The sequence below is a fragment of the Ananas comosus genome, linkage group 1, assembly GCF_001540865.1.
Source record: "Ananas comosus cultivar F153 linkage group 1, ASM154086v1, whole genome shotgun sequence".
NCBI classification, from domain to species: domain Eukaryota; kingdom Viridiplantae; phylum Streptophyta; class Magnoliopsida; order Poales; family Bromeliaceae; genus Ananas; species Ananas comosus.
Window position 1 is genome coordinate 16,150,285 of NC_033621.1, and position 6,256 is coordinate 16,156,540.

A 6,256-nucleotide genomic window follows, 5' to 3' on the forward strand; every position below is an offset into this window, starting at 1 on the left:
AGATGAAGCGGTTAAAGTTGGAAGTGGTGACACCTGACACACCTTTGAGGTTGATGGCCTTGGTAGTGCAACCTATACTTTTGGATAGAATTAAAGAAAAATAAGTTTCCGATGTGAAATTGCAAAAGATTAGAGACAAAATGGTCGATGATTGCACCGGCGATTTTCTTGTGGATGGCCAAGGATTGATGCGTTTTCGTGCACGATTATGTGTACCGGCGGATTCGGGACTAAAAGAAGATATTCTTCAAGAAGCGCACCAGGCATCTTATGCTATACATCCGGGAGGCATCAAGATGTACAAGGATTTAAAGTTACTCTATTGGTGGTCCGGGATGAAAAAGGATGTTGGTGAGTTTATTGCTAGATGTCTAACTTGCCAACAAGTGAAAGCTGAGCACCGATTACCCGCCGGGAAGCTTCAGAGTTTGTCGATTCCCGTGTGGAAGTGGGAGAAGATCACTATGAATTTTGTGATGGGATTGCCTCGCTCTCAAGCTCAGCATGATGCTATTTGGGTGATCGTGGATAGGTTGACGAAGTCGGCGCACTTCATACCTATTCATACTACTTGGACTGGAGAGAAGCTCGCACAAGTGTATCTTGATGAGATTGTGTGACTTCACGGAGTGCCTACCTCGATTGTATCTGATCGAGACACCCGATTCATGTCTCACTTTTGAAGGAGTCTGCAAGACGCCTTAGGCACTCGACTGAATTTTAGCACTGCTTTCCACCCACAGAGTGATCGGCAGTCGGAGCGCACTATTCAGACTTTAGATGATATGCTCCGAGCTTGTGTGATAGACTTCCAGGGAGGATAGTCGCAGCATCTACCGATGACTGAGTTTGCTTATAACAATAGTTATCAAGCAAGTATTAAGATGGCACCCTTCGAAGCAGTTTATGGGCGGAAGTGTAGATCGCCACTCCATTGGAGTGAAGTTAGCGAGAGATTGGCTTTAGGCCCTGATGTTCTCCAGGAAGCTGAGGATAAGGTTCGTATTGCTCTGGAGCGACTTTTGACGGCACAGAGTAGACAAAGGAGTTACGCCGATCGACGACGGCGAGACTTGGAGTTCCAAGTTGGAGACCATGTTTTCTTGAAGCTCTCGCCGACTATAGGGATCAGAAGATTTGGGATTCGGGGAAAGTTGAGCCCCCGTTTCATTGGACCGTATGAGATTTTGGAGCGTGTAGATCCGATAGCGTATCGACTTGCTCTACCACCGAACCTATCGGGCGTACACAACGTCTTTCATGTATCAGTCCTTCGAAAGTATATCTTCGACCCGGCTCATGTATTGGATACTACGCCTTTAGAGTTGCGGGAGGACTTGAGCTTTGAGGAGCAGCCCGTGAGGATCTTGGCTCGCGAGGTGAGGAAGCTGCGGAATCGGGATATTCCGTATGTGAAGGTTCTTTGGAGCAACCACGAGGAGCGAGAGGCCACGTGGGAGCTTGAGAGCGCTTTGCATGAGCGCTATCCCCATTTCTTTCAGATGGGTCTTGAGGTATATTGCATTTCGAGTTTCGTGGACGAAACTACTTTTTAGGAGGGGTGAATGTAACACACTGGACTTTTGCAAATTACAAGGTTCGAGTGTTGGAGCAGATTTCTAAACTTTTTCAGTAGTCTTGAGGGTCATTCACAGTGTTCCGACCTATGGCTCGTATCCCGAGATTTATGGTATTTTAAGTAGTGCTAAGCCCACCAAAGAGGAGGACTTACGCTGCTCTCGGGTTGCCTCTGCAGGGCTGTGTACCGGTACAGAAAGTGTACCGGTACACCTTGATGGTTGTACCGGTACAGATGTGGTGAATTGCAAACCCGAGGCTCGGGTTTGTATTTTCGTGGGATTTGTACCGGTACACTTTTCCGTATACCGGTACACTTTGGCAGATTTTGAGCAGTTTGAACTGCAGGAGTGTTTTTACAATTGTGGCCTATCTATATGTAACCCCTCGTCTCTTTGTTGCTTCCCTGAGCTTGGAAACAGAGGAGAGAAGGTAGGGGAGCCCTCCACTCCATCTCTTTCATTTCCTTTTGATTTTAGCTTGGGTTTTTGAAGTTAATTTCTTCTTTCTGCTTCTTTCTCCTTCTTGATGCTATTTCCACCATGGGAGAAGCCCTAACTTGGTGTTTGGAGCTTGTGGCAAGGAAGGACTTCAACCCTAGCTTACTTGGAGCCTTATCTTGGAACTCTTGAGAGGTTAGTAACATGTTTCTAGTCTTTGATTCATGTTTTGGTAGATTCTACCCTTTGGAACCCTAGAAATGAGATTTAGGGTTATTTTTGGGGATTTCGGATTTGCAGCTTTTAGAACCAAATTGATTGGTTTAGAACCTTTGTTTAGGTTGGTTTTGAAGGACTCTAACTCCCTTTTGGAGACCGAGAGAATTCCCTTTGCATTCGGTGAGTTTTCTTCACCCTAGCTTGAGTAGCTTAATGTTTGAGCTTAGTGTTGTTCATAAGGTTCGTTTAACTCTTTTAGTATTACCTCTAGGGTGCTAGGAGAGTGGTGGTAACCTTTGTCGGCTTAAACGAAAGGCGGCGTTGAAGCTCGGTGGGTTTGACTTCATGAAATCGGGGCAAAATGCCCTCTATGGGTGTTATACTCGTCGTAACATTAAAATTCATGCATATTCATGCTAGATAGAATTTCTATGAATTTTAGTACTTAAAATGCATGCCTTATGTATTATGAAAATTTCACTCTATATAGTAGAGTATTCTGGGGGTTTTGCATGCATGTGAGAAGTATTCATGTTAGCAATTGGGAAACTTGTCTTCTATGTTCAAAATGACTTAAATTATGTATTCATGAACACCAAAATCATGCTTGGACTTGTTGGACAAAAGTGCCATAAAGGGGCACTTGAGCTAGTAAACTATGAAACTGCAACATAAAGACATAGTGATAGGCCATTGGACATCGACTATATTCCATATTTTAGACATGATGACATAGTGATAGGCTATCGACACAGTTACTATATTCTATATTTTAGACATGATGACTTGAGACTTGAGACAGACATATATGCTTACTTGCCTTTGTGCTCATTCGCACATGCTTGTGACGGTCGCTCCCTGGAAGCCGGCACTCCGGAGATAGCCATCGCGATACATACTTGCCGTGCGGGATTGGGCGCCGAAGTAGATTGCCGTGGGCAAGGCTCATTTCTAGAGTGGAGATGTTGACTACCACGGGGCTATTAGGCACGGCATCGGCCAGACAGCCTACGGGTGGGTCTTCAGGCCAGACAGCCTTCGGGCGGGTCTTACAAGATTTAAACTTTAAGTAGTTAACATGCCAAGTGGACATCGATAGAATAGTAAACAATGACATTGTACTATTTAGCTTTTGGGCATTATGTTAGTTACACTCATGTTTTTACATGTTACAGTAGCTTCATTACTTATGCAAATTCATGCTAAGTAGAGATATCGTGTGGTAGTAAGTTTACATGTTTATTTACATGTCGTTCATATCGCTTTTACTTGTTTACTTACCTATTTAGCTCTTTTGGGCCTAGTGGTGCTTTTCACTAAAGTCAGTAATTGCCCACTTGGAACTATTAATTAATAGTTCTCACGCCCCCTGTTTTATGATTTTATTTCAGAGCCTTCAGTACCGGCAGAGGCATGGGATCGCGGCAAGAGTGTCGCCTAGCTAGATAGCGGGGAGCTACTTGCTCTTAGGTGGTTTACTCTTTTCTTTGTTGTAGTAGAGAGAGAGAGATTTTTGTACCATGTATAGAGACCACCTATGTACTCGTTTAGCACTTATTTTGGGTCATCTCTTGTACCACTTTACGTTTTTATTAGTTGTTGTTGGATCTTTTATTCACTTTTCTTGTTATAGATTCTAGTTGTACTATGCTCTGATACTCCTAGACGTTCTCCTTTTATTGCTTTATTTATCGTTTTATTGTAGACGCCTTATATGTTTTAGACATATGGCGGGTCTGGGCACGCGCCGTGCGGACTTCCGCTGGGTCCCGGGGCGTGACAGGGTTGATTAGAGAACTCGACATTGGAAAACAAGAATATGAAAACTATAATACTCGATGTGGATTAGTAGAATGTCAAGTAGATCGAGTGGCATGTAAGTTAGTGTGGTTAATTGAGACACTTACAATATAATGATGTAAATGAGTGGCATTTGAATCTAGTGTAGAAGAACACTATGGCATTGAACATAGGGATAGTTGGATTCCCGAGTGATTGTTAACCCTAGTTGACAAGGTATCCTCGAGTTGAGAGGATTGGATCATACTCATATAGTCTGTTTTGAGCTTGGGTGGTCGCTCCACACAAGCCGTGCACTCCGGAGTTTTGTCACACGAGGGGGAGAAGCTAGTTGTCCCGCAGACGGTCTCGGGTGAGTCGAGCAGGTGCGTCTTCTCACCTATGGGATTTGAGATGTTAGTCGGGGCGAACCTTCGAGTTAGCCAAGTGATTGGGTGACAAGCATATGAGCTGTAGAGTGGATTCGGTATCTTAGTTGAGTGAATTTAAGGCTGAGGTGCAAGTGAGATGTCCTTCATCTCGAGCATGGCTTTGCGCGGTATTCCGCGGATGATTGACTCAAGACCGAGTCGGGTAGATAGTTTGATAAAGGTAGATGAAACCTTATGAGCAGAATTGTCAATGACATGAATCTAAGATAGAGGAAACCTTAGATGTCAATTGAATGAGCTATGGATAGCAGGATTGAAAGTAGTATCAATTAATCTACTAGTTGGTTGCATTTTTGCATAAATTGCATAATTTGCATTGTTGCATGTTGCGAGGCATGAACATGGAAAAGGTTAGTTGCATAAATTATATGATATATATATATATATATATATATATATATATCTGTTGGACTAACATGTTTGCAGTGCCTCCTTTGGACCTGGTAGGTCGAGCTTTTCCCTTAGATGGCCGTACCTACTCGGAACTATGGACAATAGTTCTCACCCCCGTATTATTTTTTGGGGTACAGGTTCATACGTGAGCGGCGCGGCGGCGCGAGGAAATGGTGTAGCTCCGTAGTTAGCGCCCTACCACCGAGACCAGAGATAACAGTACCCTGAGTCGGCTACTTAGGGGTTTAGTGATGAAAGGAACCAAGTTGTNTGCCTCGGCTATTCACAATGAGGTTACTGTAGTTTGACTGTACATACACTTGGTCCCTAACCATTCGGGTCCTTGCGGTGCATGTTGGCTGCAGTAGGTTCATTGTAGGAATAGGGTGCGCACTCAGATGGAATCTATCTCCCTTGGTAGATAGGGGTGTTAGTCCTATGTGATTTATGAAACCGAGTTTAGAAGACCTTGGCCAGGGCAGAATAAAATAGCGGAAAAGGGTTTCCGATATTAGAAACTCGAGTCGAATAAATTTAACATATGACAGACGATGGGGTTTGACGAGTTATTCCATAACCTCCGTCTAGTCGGGACTCATGATAGAAGGATTGTATCACACGGTAACTGCACCAAGAGGTTCAGTATTCCATTCTACTGGAATGCCACTACATGCTGCTAGGCGTCACTGGTGGATTGTGAGACTCATGAGAATTATCTAGATGATCGATAATTTTCATTGGGCTGAGTTGGAATTGTTCCGATCCACTGAAAGGAGTTTCAATGATATTGTTGATAGTGATCAAAATATATCTCACTACCAGATAGAATAGAACCTATGGGGTCACACACATAAGAGGTTGTGATTGATCGGATAGCTAGATTGCGATTATTGAATCGCCGGAGGACCTAATTGTCAATATAATGATAATTGGACTAATTTGTAATTATTACAAATTAGTGGTATTAAGGTGTAAACATTACAGGAGAGGACTTACTAATAGTTAGTAAATTATAAGAGGACTTATGTGCAAATGTTGCATTATTAATTTGATAAGATCAAATTAATATAAAATTCAAGTCGAATCAAATTAGGATTTGATCGATCTAACCAATTAAGGAAAAGATAAATTTAAATCTAGATTTATATTTATCCTTAATTGTCATTATATTATTAGGAATAGGATTATATTCCTATATATAATATACGGGAGTTTTTAGAAAACCCTAGCCGTCATCTATCCTCTCTTCTCTCTTCCATCTTCTAGCAAGAAAGACGTCCTTTTGCAAGGGAGCTAGCACCCCGGTGAGGACATCGATCAAATCAAGAACCTCGTGTGGATACCTATAGAGGCCGGACGCGTGTGCGGCTTCAAGAGAACCTGATTCCACGATCA